General features: G+C 47.9%; 1 protein-coding gene across 2 annotated transcripts in view; it reads right to left on the reverse strand.

The window, feature by feature from the left end:
• The window catches only part of ITGB2 (integrin subunit beta 2), a 34,562-nt gene extending 25,780 nt beyond the window's left edge, over window positions 1–8,782 (reverse strand). The window contains exons 1-2 of one of the 2 annotated variants that reach the window (XM_057546073.1): window positions 8,721–8,782; window positions 249–411 (exon numbers count right to left, since the gene is read on the reverse strand). The gene's annotated coding sequence lies outside the window, so the exon portion shown is untranslated. Of the gene's footprint in view, window positions 1–248; window positions 416–8,720 lie in introns of those variants that run through there. The other variant, XM_057546074.1, reaches the window with a different exon arrangement.
• Between the last annotated feature and the right edge of the window lie 4,046 nt (window positions 8,783–12,828).

Here is a 12,828-nt window from a genome sequence, read left to right on the forward strand (position 1 = left end):
CCCCGCCACTAGCTCTGTCCACGGTGGGCTCAGCACTTCCCCTTGCCGGACCTCAGCTCAGGGGGCCTAGAGTGGACGATCCCAGGGTGTGTGACACGGCCCAGGGCCACCAGGGCCTCTGCAGGCTGGGCCCCTTGGAGCTGCCCGCCTTGGGAAAGGCAGCAGCCATGGCCGGGGGAAGAGCCTCAGGGCTGAGGTGCCCCCTTCAGAGGGACCAGCCCGACGCAGAGGGGCCTCTGTCCACTCACCCGCCGACGCCCTGGAGGTCTCAGCAGGGGTGGGCCTGGCTGGGCTGGCAGGGGCTTCGGCTCCACTCTTCACCAGGCTGGTGCTGCAGCGGGTGTGGGAAGACACCGGCCCGCCTGAGACCCCGCTGGTGAGGGCACGATGCTTCCTGTTCTAAGTCAGGAACTGGAGGAAGTAGTTACATGTGGCTGATTGCACCACACGCGTCCCTCCCAACCTCAGTCCCTCTGCTTACAGGGCCCCCGACCGAGGGCTGTCAGAGGAGCAACACACAATGGGAACACACCATCCGTCACACATGCTCACAGCTGGAAGTGGAACAGCGTGCAGGGAGGATGGAGTGGGAGCAGGGCCTCCGGCGGCACCATGGGACGCCCCCACGGGCCGAGGGGCTGGCTGTGCCCCGCAGGGGACAGAAAACCCCGGAGGGCGGTGCCCAGGAAGTTTCACCCCAGGAAGGGAGCCGGCCTGCAGACTGAGCATACGGGAGGGGAGCGTGCACCCACCAAAGAAGAAGCAGACAGGCACTGGGGATTCAAACTTGGGTCACGGAAATAAAAAAGCATCACACGGACCAAAGGGCAGAATAAGAAGCTGGAGAGCAAATCAGCTGGAGGGCAGGATGAGGGCATCGGCTTGGGAGGACAATGGGACAGGGAAGAGGCAAGTCCATCTGCCCTGCACTGCCCACAGGAATTCCAGGAGAGAACAGTAAACAGAGAGGGGAGAGACTCAGACAACAGAAGAGAAGTTCCGAGAGAGAGGACCCAGATGAAGAGGCTGCTGCATGGCCTGGGAGGAAGAACAAAGGTCCCGAAACTGGTTAAGTTGTGACGCCATCACAGAACATTAGTGATAGAAAGAAAGCAGGACAGATTCCGAGAGAGACAGAGACAGACAGAGAGGGAGAACGAGGGAAGGGGAGGGTTAGGATGGGGAGGAAGGGAAGCAGAAGAGGAGACACTGATTACATCCACAAACAAACAGAAAGCAGAATCTTCAGATGAACCAGGGCTCAGATACATAACTACCCTAAAATCTGTTTGGAAGATGCACTCCTGAAATGAAGACAGACAGATGAAGAAATCCAAGAGGAATCCAAGGGTCGCTGAGCCAAAGGTGACCAAAGAAATAAGGAAAAATTGTTAAGCCTAAGTAACTGTTGATTTTAAAATAGAGGTAAAAATATTAACAATTTGAAACAAAAATCCTAGAGGAGCAGAACAGATGAGCAGGGGGGCATGCTGCTGTTTCTGATACCCATCAATGGACACTTTGCTAGGAAATATTTAATTTTATATGTGACAACAATTAAAACTCTCCTAAAGAATAGAAATAGGAAGTATACATCTGAAAAAGAAGAAAATACGAAAAATCCTTTTTTTAAGGCAAGGGAAACAGAACAAACAAGAAAGGATTGTGAATTAAAAACACACAATAAGTTATCAGCGATGATTTCAGAAGTTCCGGAGAATCCAGAGTTCCAGGGTCACAGGACCTGTGAAGGGGTCACCTTCCTCAAATATAGTCTTGATGAGTTTTAAAAATAGAAAAAACTCCAATTACATGTTCTCTATCAAGGGAACTTCCTCTTTATGGAACTATTCTGGAAAATACAACAAAAAAAGGAAGGAGAGATTGAGAATGTCCCCGAATCACGCCCCCTGGTGACGCACCAGATGGAGCACTGACTGTCGCTGGCTGTGACACCACAAGGACACGCTCCACTCACAGACACAAGTCGCTTGCTGTCCTAAGCCTTGGAGAAAACAGCAATAGAAAGTAAGTGAATCATAAAGTAAATAACATAAAAATCACAACTTTTACTCCTGAACCCGAATCAGGTCAACACTTCACCTCCCAGTACATAGGAGCAATGGGGACAGAGGGCTGGGTTAATGGTCTGGCAGGGATGCAGTGAGCAAAATCCAGGCTGGAGAGAAGCCCCCAAGATGAAGAGAAGGTTGCAAGAGAGGAGAGGAGGTGTGGGAACCCAAGACAAGAGGTGGGAGAGAATATCAACCAGTCACAGCGCGCGGACCACAGGACATTAACAAATTACTGTTAACATTTTGGATGTGTTAAAGGTTTTGTGATTATGTTAAAGAATCGTCACCTTTTAGAGTCTCACGTTAAGATATTTGCACAGGACATGACAGGATGTTTCAGATTTGCTTCCAAATAATCAGGGGTGGGGTGGGTAGGGGAGACTGGGTAGGGATATAAATAAAACAAGATTGGCCACAAATTGATAATTGTTGAAGCAGATGTCGAGGACACATGGGTTCATTAAACTCTTCCGTCTACTTTGTATAGGTGTGAGATTTTCTGTGGTAAAAAAATGTATTTCTAACTTTAAACAGAAGTGTAAATTTGTTTAATGGGGATAAAGTTTCAGTTTTGCAAGATGAAAAAGTTCCAGAGGTTAGTTGCACAACAGTGTGAATATACTTAATAATACTGAACTTTACACTTAAAAATGGTAAAGATGTTTAAATGGTTAAATTTATGTTATATGTATTTTACCACAGTTAAAAAGAAAAAAATGCCGCCTATCAGATAAACTGTTAGAAGTGACACTGAAGACTGAAAATAAAGTATTGGAAAACTTACATATCACACGCTAGAAAATACTAAAAATATAATATAGAGATAATATTAAAAGATGTAATTCAAGGCAAAAAGCATTAAACGAATAAAGAAAGATGTATGTAATGAAAGTTCCAATCCACAAAGAAAGTTTAGCAGTCATGAATCTTTATATACTGAACAAAATCACCACAATATATAAAAACCAAAAACTGACGAATACATAAGCAAACAGGCACAGCCACAAACATAGCAAACATCTTTAATATACCTCTCTCAGAAATGAACAGATCAAATAGAAAACCAGGCCTATGGAGAATTTGAGGAATATAACGCTTTCTCCTTACCTTGTACACAGTAAAGCTAAAACATGAGGGACAATAATAACAGATCATTTATTAAGCCACAAAGGAAATCTCAACATCTTCTCAAGCACAGAAATCATAAGGAGGCCAAATTCACAGACACAATGTAATAACAGTAGGTGCTAACCAAAGAATAGCATTAAAGAAAAACCCAGCACCCCAAGAAACTGGAAACAAACCCAACATGGCATAAATAGACACCCTGTGGCCTTCATGCACAAAAGCAGCAATTAAAATATGGATCTGGAGCTCTATGTGTCCACACGACACGCCCAAAACCGTAACACAGGTTATTTCTAAAGGCAAGTTGCAATAGGGGGCTTCCTATTATACCACCCGTGGTTACAGGAAAAGCACCCCTGTACTCACCAACCTGCGTTCAGGGTAGTGGCTACCTCTGAAGGTGGAGAAAGTAGTGGTCCTGGCAGAGGTACGTAGAGGGCTTCAGTTTTATGTTTTTAAGTTTTATGAGGAAGAAAGAAGAAAAAATTCTGGGCAAAGTAAAGCAAGATATCAAGATATGATGAAGTTGGATGGTGGGTACAAGGGTGTTGGTGATGCTGATCTCCACCCTTTTCTGTAGTCTTGAGATAATCTATTTTCTTTTTTGAAAAGGAACTAATGGGTTGGGAGATTGAGATTGACATATATACACTAATATGTATAAAATGGGTAACTAATAAGAACCTGCTGTATAGAAAAGTAAATAAAATAAAATTCAAAAAAAAAAGGAACTAACAGGGAGTGACTGCAAATGAGCGTGAGGACCTTTTGGGGGTGATGGAAATGCTCTAAAAATAGATTGTGGTGATGACTGCACACATCTGTAAATTCAGCTAAAAATCATTATCATTAAATTGTACACTTAATATGAGTGGACGTTGGCATTCAAATTCTATCTTAATGAAGCTGTAAAAAATGAATTGAAATTAAGAATAAGAAGAAAAAGCACCAGCATCTTCCAGTCCCAGCTAAGACAGAGTAAACACACTGCACTCCACCTTTACACTGATCAGAGCTAAAAATATCACACAGAATAAAATAAAGCAACTTTCTAGACAGACTGGAGTGAGAAATCAAAACCTGATGAAAGGCTGATATGGTAGCAAATGCCTTGTCTCCCTACATCCCCTGCGTTAGATTCAAGGTAGCCTGCACCCCAGGACAGCACAGTGAGCACAGCCAAGAGAACCCCTCCTTTCTGGTCAGTGGGCTGGGAGGAGCAATGCCCTGAAAGACAGAGAGAGTGAGAGAAATGCCCTATTTCATTTTCTTTTTCCTGGTCTTGCCCCAGAGACAAATTTCTGTCCCAAAGCCGCACTCCCAAGATGGTGGTAGCAGCAGCTATAGTGGCAGAAGCTATTGTAATCGTCACTTTGACCCAGAGGTGGATCTAGGCACAGGGAGCATGTGACAGTGCAGGAGGCTAAAATTCCTGCTTTATAGCCAGAGGACCCGGAAAGGAAGACTCGGGAAGCCAGAGAGCATCAGAGAAATTAATAAGAAGGAGATTAAGAAAGAGACCCTACAGAGCCTTTTAAAAAAAAATTTATTTATTTATTTTGGTCGCGCCAGGTCTTAGTTGTGGCAGGCCTGCTCCTTAGTTGCGGCTCTTGGGCTCGCTAGTTGCGGCATGCAAAATCTTAGTTGGGGCATGCATATGGGATCTAGTTCCCTGACCAGGGATTGAACCTGCATCCCCTGCATTGGAAGGCGGATTCTTAACCACTGTGCCACCAGGGAAGTCCCCTATAAAGCTTTATATGAAGTTCCAGACTCACCCCTGAGCTGGACATATGTGGAAATTACCCAAATACCATGTCAAAGGCTTTGAGAATTGAATCGTGGTGTAGACCACTGCCAAGGTTGAAAACTGGACCAGGGGGATGCAAGTGCAAGATGGATCCAAATAACACAGCAGAGACTTTGAAAACTAAACTCACATTGGAACCACAGCCCACAGGAGGCAGGTGTGAACTTGTGGTCTGACCCAACCGGGTTAATGGCCAGAAAAAAAAAAAGAGAGAGAGAGAGAGAGAGAAATGTTGGAGAACATTGGAGAAGATTTTGATAGGATCCAGAGTCTCATTAAATAATATCTAAAATGTCCAAGACACAATCCAAAAGTACTCAAACAACAATAACAACAAAGAAAATCTCAAGAATTTGTAAGAGAAAAAAACAATTAATAGATGCCAACTCTGAGATGATCCAAATGTTGAAATTATCACATAAAGCATTTAAATCAATTATTTAAAATGTGCTCCATTAAGTAAGGAAAACACCCTTGAAACAAATGCAAAGGTAAAAATTTTCAGCAGAGATATAAAAGCTATAAAAAAGAACCAAATGAGTATTAAAATTAAAAATATGATTACAGAAATAAAAAATTCACTGAGTGGGCTTAATAGGAGAGGTGAAGACAGAAGAAAGAGTGAGTGAACTTGAGGACCAATAGAAATTATCCAATATTAATGACAAAGAGAAAGAAAGATTGACAAAAAATGAACAGAGCCTGGGGACCTGTGGAATAACATCAAGAGATCTAACATTTGTTGCCGTTGGAGCCCCAGGATGAGAGGCATAATGGGTTGACCCAGAAAAAGTATTTGAAAAAATAATGGCTGAAAACTTCCCAAATTTGATGAAAAATATAAATTTACAGATTAAAGAATCTCAGTGAATCTCAAATAGGATAAACTTGAAGAAAATCAAGCCTATACACACCATACTTAGACTGCTGAAAACCAAAGATAAAGAAAAATGTCCTGAAAGCATTCAGAGAAAAATGACACATCACATATAGAGGAAGATCCATTTGAAAAACATTAAATTTCCCATCAGAATCCACGGAGGTCAGAAGACAATGGAACAACCTGTATAAAGTGCTCAAAGGAAAGAACTGCCAGCTCTCAATTCTGTTCCTACAAAATTATTCCCACCAATGAAGGGGAAATAAAAACATTCTCGGGACTTCCCTTACAGTCCAGTGGTTAAGACTCTGAGCTTCCACTGCAGGAGGCGAGGGTTCAACCCCTGGTTGGGGAACTAAGATCCCACTGGCCACGCAGTGTGGCCAAAAAAAAAAAAAAAAAAGACACTCGCAGATGAAGGGACAGTAAGAAAATTAGTCCCCAGCAGACAACTCTAAAAGAAATCTTAAGATTTCAGAGGGAAATGATACCAGAGGAAAACTGGGAAACTTAGAAATGAAGAAAAAACAACAGCAATGGAAAATAGCGGGTAACTACGCTATTTTCCCTCTTAAGGTCTTTGCAATATGTTGATGGTAAAAATGACAACATTGTCTGGTGGGGTTTTTATTGTATGTAGATGTAAAATACGTGGCAGCTCCAACATCAAAGGAGAACAGTGAAGGGACATTCACAGTTTTAAAGTTCCACTTCATTTCACTTGAAATGGTAAAATGTTCATTTTAAGTAGAGAATGAGGTGTTTAGTATATATATTGCAATTCCTCCAGCAACCACTGAAAAACCTGTATAAAAAGATATAGTTAAAAAACCAACTGATAAATTAAAATGCAATACTAAAAACACTGATACAATCCAAAAGAAAGCAGAAAACAGAAATAGAAAAGTGAAAACCAAAGGGAGCAAACAGAAAACAAAAATTTGAACAATAGACCTAAATCCAACAATTTCAATAATTACATTGTGTAAATGATCTAAATACACCAACTGTAAGACAGATACTAGCAGGTGGAATTTCTAAAAATATGACCCAACTATATGCTGCCTATAAGAAACACACTTTACATATGATAATATAGGTAGGTAAAAAGAAGATGGATGGGAAAGATATACCATACAAGCACTAATAAAAAGAAAAATAGAATGACTGTGTTAATATCAAGCAAAGTAGGCTTCACAACAATGCAAATTACCAGGTGTATGGTGGGGCTTGACTTAATGATGAAAGGGTCTATTCAACAAGACGATACAACAATTGTAAATGTGCATACATCTAACGACAGAACATCAAAATACATGAAGCAAAATCTGAAAGAACTAAAAGGAGAAACAGACAATGACAGCTGGAGCCTTCAATACTCCTTTCCCAGTAATCAATTTTTTAAAAATTAGACACAAGATCAGCAAGTACACAGAAGACCTAAAAAGCACCACTGACCAACTGGACCTGAAAGACATTCCCCCCAGCAGCAGCAGAAGATGTCCACAACACGGTCATCAAGGAAGACTGTGTCCTGGGCCATAAAATAAACCAGAACACATTTAAGAGAACTGAAATCATGCACGATATGTTCTGTGGCCATAATGGAATTATTAAATGGAATTAAACCAGAAAATAAGCAACAGAAAGACATAGAAGAAATCTAAGAAACAACGTACTTCTAAATAATCCATGGATCAAACAGAGCCTCAAGGGAAATTAGAAAATATTTTGGACGGAATGAAATGAAACACAACATACCGTATTTGTAGGATGTAGCTAAAGCAAGGTGTAGAGGGAAATTTATAGCATTAAATGCAAACATTAGAGACCCAACAACATGAATGATTTTCAGGCATTGTGCTGAGAAGGCCAGCAAAACAGAGACTCCAGCCTCTGGGGAGATTACCATCAGAACTGCAATGAGAATCCTTCTCCCAGCCATCACAGGGACAAAATCTACAAGGCGAATTAAAGAGTGGGGGGAAATGGGGGGGATGGCATCCTGTATTTAGGCGCATAGTGTGCACCCCATTCGGCTCAGCAGCACCCACCAGGAACGATACCCACCAGGGCTTCTGAAGTGTCTGTGTCTTTATGGGGCAGTATTTGTATGAAATGTCATTAAATCTCATCTAGTACCTGGGAAATGGCCTCGGCAAACCCTGGTGCATCCATTCTTGGGAACTCACGAAGTAGCTGAAACGCCGGCGGCAAGGCGGCAGACAGGGAATTCTGGGAATGAGAACGTGAAACAGAGGACATCACAGGCCTTTGTGGGGAGTGACCAAGAGGGACAGGGCTTTGCATCTCGAAGAAAACTGAAGCCAGGGAGGAGTGAGCTTTTGGAGCAGGATTCTGGGAATAATCTTCTCCCCTAAGTCAGCCGAGAAATTCCACTTGCAGTCACTTTCACCTCCACCTTCCAGAAAATTGACTTTATTTCACCAGGTGTTCATTGAGGACTCCAGGGCCTGGGCGGGACACTGAGCTGGACGCCCAGAGGGTGCACGGCCGTGCCCTCCGGAACATCATGGCCTGGCTCAGAAGGCAAGCATGTCATGGTGATATAAAGCAGGATGAGGACGGATACCCCAAAGTGTGCCAGGCCTGGGGGGTGGGGTGGGCAGGAGGCAGCCAGGTGAGTGTAGAAAAGAGGAAGAGATGCCATCCCCTTGCCGTCGTGGACATTGACCTGGGGACCCCCAACCCCCTTCCCGCCCAGCCATGTCCCCACAACACACAGCCCGGAGAGCACAGTGTGAGACAGTGTGAAGAGTAAGAAATATTTAATGATGGAGAACATGCGAAGGGGTTCCAGGCTCACCGTACAGAGGTTCCCGGGTGGGTGCAGTTTTGTTGCCGACACTGGGGGGAGGCTGCAGTCAGACACTGAAGCCCACGATGCTGTGTCTGTGGGACAGATGAGGCATGAGAGCCGGAGAAAGACCAACCCAGCACCCAGCACCCAAAAGGCAGACACAGTCCCTTGAGAACTCGCCCCACGTGACGTGAGGGCGTTCAGGGGAGCAGCAAGGCTGCCGGCAGCTCCTTCCCAGCCCCCAGCTCCTGGCCGGCACGCCTCCACCATCGTACCTCCCTCTGCCAACCGCCCTCCCACCTGGCCTGCAAATTCCCCCTCCAACCCAGCCCTTGTCTTCTCCAGACCCTTCCCCCATCTTTGCTTTTCTCTTTTTAATTTCTTCCTGCCAGTAGCTTCCTTCTGCAATGTTGATTCAGCTGTTGCTCTTTTGTGGGGAGGCGGGGGTGGGGAGGCGGGGATGGGAGGTGGGGGGTGGGGGGGTGGGGTGGGGGGAGACGGGGGAGGTGGGAGGTGCTGGCAGAGGCAGCTGCAGAGGGGGTGGCAAGCACACTCCAGGGGGGCTGGGGGACCAGAGCAGGAAGTAGTGCTCGCCATGGCAAGGGCTCTAGTAGCTCTTGCTCATTTGGCCCCACACAAACCCACACCAACAGGCAGAAAGCCACCCAGCCAGGACAGTGGAGAGCCTTGCTCTGATCCAGGCCACGTACGTGCAGGAGGGTAGCCAAGCGAGCATGGAAAGGAGACAAGAGATTTGAGAGGCTGGGGGCTGCTTCTAGCTACCTACTGTCCTGAACACTGGCCAGAGCACACCCAGCCCCATTTCTCATTGTCAAGCAGAGGGCCTTTACTCCTTAGCCTTCCTCCTTGCGGCTTTCTCTGTTTGTGGGAGGAAGCTGAAGAGGTGGCATTCCTATTTCCCTGACATACCTGGAAGGAAGGTGTCTGAGCACACCAGGGAGGCTGGGGTGGGGGCTGGGGCCTGAGCAGGGGTTGCCCGACTCTCATCAAAGCATAGAGATGAATTGATAGGCTTGACAGCGTGGATGGTCACACTGAGAAGAGTCCCTGTCGGAGGGAGGAAGACTGGGCTCTAAGTTGAAAGGAGACTGAGCCAGCAAAAAAGGTAAGCAATCACCAACCCTGGAGAAAAACCAGAAAGTTGTACCAAGAAGAAAATGTAATTACAGTATGTCCACTTGGCTCAGCAGAACTCATTTACACAGTTAGAATAAGGAAAGCGCTGAGCCCAGATTAAAAATAAAACTGTGATAACAGCTCTACGGAGAGGTGAGGGATGGGCGGGGGTGTGAGGAGCTAACACCTTCCTCTACCGGAACAGGAAGATCTAACACCTTCCCAGAGCCCTCCCTTCACCACAAAGGCCAGGCTGATCTGTGGGGCGCCCATGGCAGGGTGGGGTGGGGGGGTTGGGGGCACGAGGGGGCTGGACATCTAATCCTAACCCAGTCCCCAGGGTCATTCCTCTCCTTCCTGGTACTTGTCATATTGCCATTTCCTGTTCAATTTGTGTTTTCCACCAGTGCCACTTGAGGAAGCACATCCACAGGAAGTCTGGGCTGCCTTTGTCAAAGCAAGTTGGCACCTTCCAACCCCGGATTGAGTGGCCCAGTTCCCAGAGGCGCTGTCTAAGCTCCTCTTGCCCCAGGGACCTGGCTGGGGGGAGTGGAGTCTGAGGCTAGAGATAGCACTTGCGCTTGAGGTCTAACAGCTGGGCCCACTAGTAATGGTGGCAACTCAGGACCCTTGGCCTTGTTTTTCCTCTGGGCCTTAGTTTCCCACAATCTGCTCCCCTGCCCAGTTGGGAGGATAAATGAGGACACGTGAAAGGATCCTGCAATGGGCCTGGCACACAGCAGGTGCCCAATAAATGCAAAGATGTAAATCATAAAAAGAAAAATGAGATGCGGTCCCAGCGCTCATGGAGCTTTTGATAAAATTACAGACTTTTTTTTTTTTTTTAGGGGAGGGTCTATATCTGGATTTACAGAGAAATTTCTTCCCTTTAAGTTTTCTGCTTCTACCTTCTAACTTTTGAACCTGGGGGAACAATCTATCTTTTCTGCATTGGTCTCTTTCCATGTAATAGAGAGGAATCAGATTCTCTCCCCGTTCCCTCCCAGAAATGCGGTGCAAATTTGAGCCTGGCTTCCCCAAGTTGAGAGGATGAAGTAAGAAGGATGCAGAGGAAAGCGTGGCATCTGAGCCCTTCCTGGGGGGCGGGGGGTGGGAGCACTGGCCCCTGCCCACCCCCAGGAGATGGTGGGTTTTAGGCACGGTGAGATTTCAGAGGAATGTCTGAGAAACTCCTTCTCACTCGCCCCCCTGCCAGGATCCCTGGGAAGGTCCACAAAAGCCCACATGCTTTTGTGATCCTCCCCACTGGGGACCCCAAGCTTCAGCTAAACCTAATTACCTGCCTCATCCCTGAGTTCGCCTGTGTTGTCCTACCCGCATGCTTGGCCCTGAAGCCCTCCCTGCCCACCCACACATTCCCCACCCTGAAGGGTCCCACCTAAACGCTGTTGGCCCGTGGACCCCTCATCCCTGCTGTGTCCCTAACTGGTAAGGAGCCGTCCCTTCCTCTGGCCCCAGGGTGGCACTTTACACGCAATGTGTCACATCGGTCGTGTAGAGGTGAAGGGCAAAGGCCTGGGTGCGTGGCCTCAGACTTGCAGCCAGTGCCCTCGTCCACCAATGAGAATGATGACCACGGCGCTCTGTCACCAGGTGTGGGGTTATGAGCCTTACGGACACAGGACGGCGCCTGGCACGGAGGAAGTGCGATGGGTCTGCTGGGGACGGGGAGGGGCAAGCTTTCCTGGGAAGAGCAGACAGCGCCTGTCTTCAGCTTGGCTGGCTGTGTGGCCTGTGCTGTCACAGCCCCAGCCCGTCCTGCCTCCAATGAGCGATTGCATCTAAACACAGACGGAGGGCCAGCCTGTGGGTTGGGGCTCTCCGGGAGTGAGGACAGTGGCGATGGGGGCGGGCGGAGGGAGCACCTGGGCGCTTCTTGGGAACGCAGATCCACTGGTCCACGTCCAGCCCACTGGATCGGAGCTCGGGGAGGGCCCCGGTGTCCGTTTAACACACTCCGGTGGCAGGTCATCAGTGGGGGGACGAGCCCAGATGGGACCCTGAGTCCCGCGCCACACTGGCCTGCACGGGAAGGCACTAGGCACTGGGGAGGAAGGAGAGGAGGACATCAGAGGCTGGAACAGAGCCCAAGACCACCCAGCGCTGAAGCAGACCCCAGAGGTCGTTTCTGTCTTAGAAACTTTCTCTCTTGGCCTTTCCTGTCATTTCACGACTCCTCCTCCTCCACTGAAGCACCTCACTGGCTCCCAGTTCCCACTGAACCCCCGAAGGTGGGTGTTGCAGTGCCTGACCCACCTGGGCCCCTGGCACTCTTGCAGGCATCCCGGCTGGGGCCAGGGGACCCTCTGCACACCTGCTCTCCTCCTCCTTCTTCCTCCCTCCCGTTTGGTTCTGGGTCCCAGCCCAGAGGCATCCTCTCGGCCCGGAGGGACCTCTCCAGAAAGGTCTCGCCCTCCTTCACCGGGGAAGCCCCTGTGGTTCGGGGGACATTCTTCTGTCTTCCTTCTCCCACTTAGGTTGTGTTGTTTTTCTCCGAGAACTAGCAGCTCATCTCCGGCGCAGGCCCCATGGGTCTGCCTTGCTGCTGCCGCACAAAGGAGGAGGGCAGGTGGGCAGTGGCTGAGCTCGGGAGAGCTGGGGTGCGGGCCAGGCGCAAGCCGGGCAGGTGGCTGCAAGGCCTTAGGCCAGTTCCTGGAAGGTGCCTTTTTCTATCTGTAAAATGAGGGCGGGGTCTGCCTCTCAGGATGCTGAGATGAAGTACAGGAAGCGCTCAGCAGAGCCTGGAAACACGGAGGTGGAGCAGGGGTCAGGGCCAAGTGCCAGGCCAGCCCAGCAAGGCTGCTGAAGCGGGCAGGGCAGGGGGTTAGGAGGGGAGGGCATGGCACCCAGAGGCTGGCTAAGCTTGGGGTGAAGCCGAGGTGGCGCTGGGGAGGAACATGTGCCCTAATCTGGGTGGGGCACCGTCCAGCAGGGAGCGACCCATTGACGGTCACAT

The sequence above is a fragment of the Balaenoptera acutorostrata genome, chromosome 4, assembly GCF_949987535.1.
Source record: "Balaenoptera acutorostrata chromosome 4, mBalAcu1.1, whole genome shotgun sequence".
In the NCBI taxonomy this organism is placed as follows: Eukaryota; Metazoa; Chordata; class Mammalia; order Artiodactyla; family Balaenopteridae; genus Balaenoptera; species Balaenoptera acutorostrata.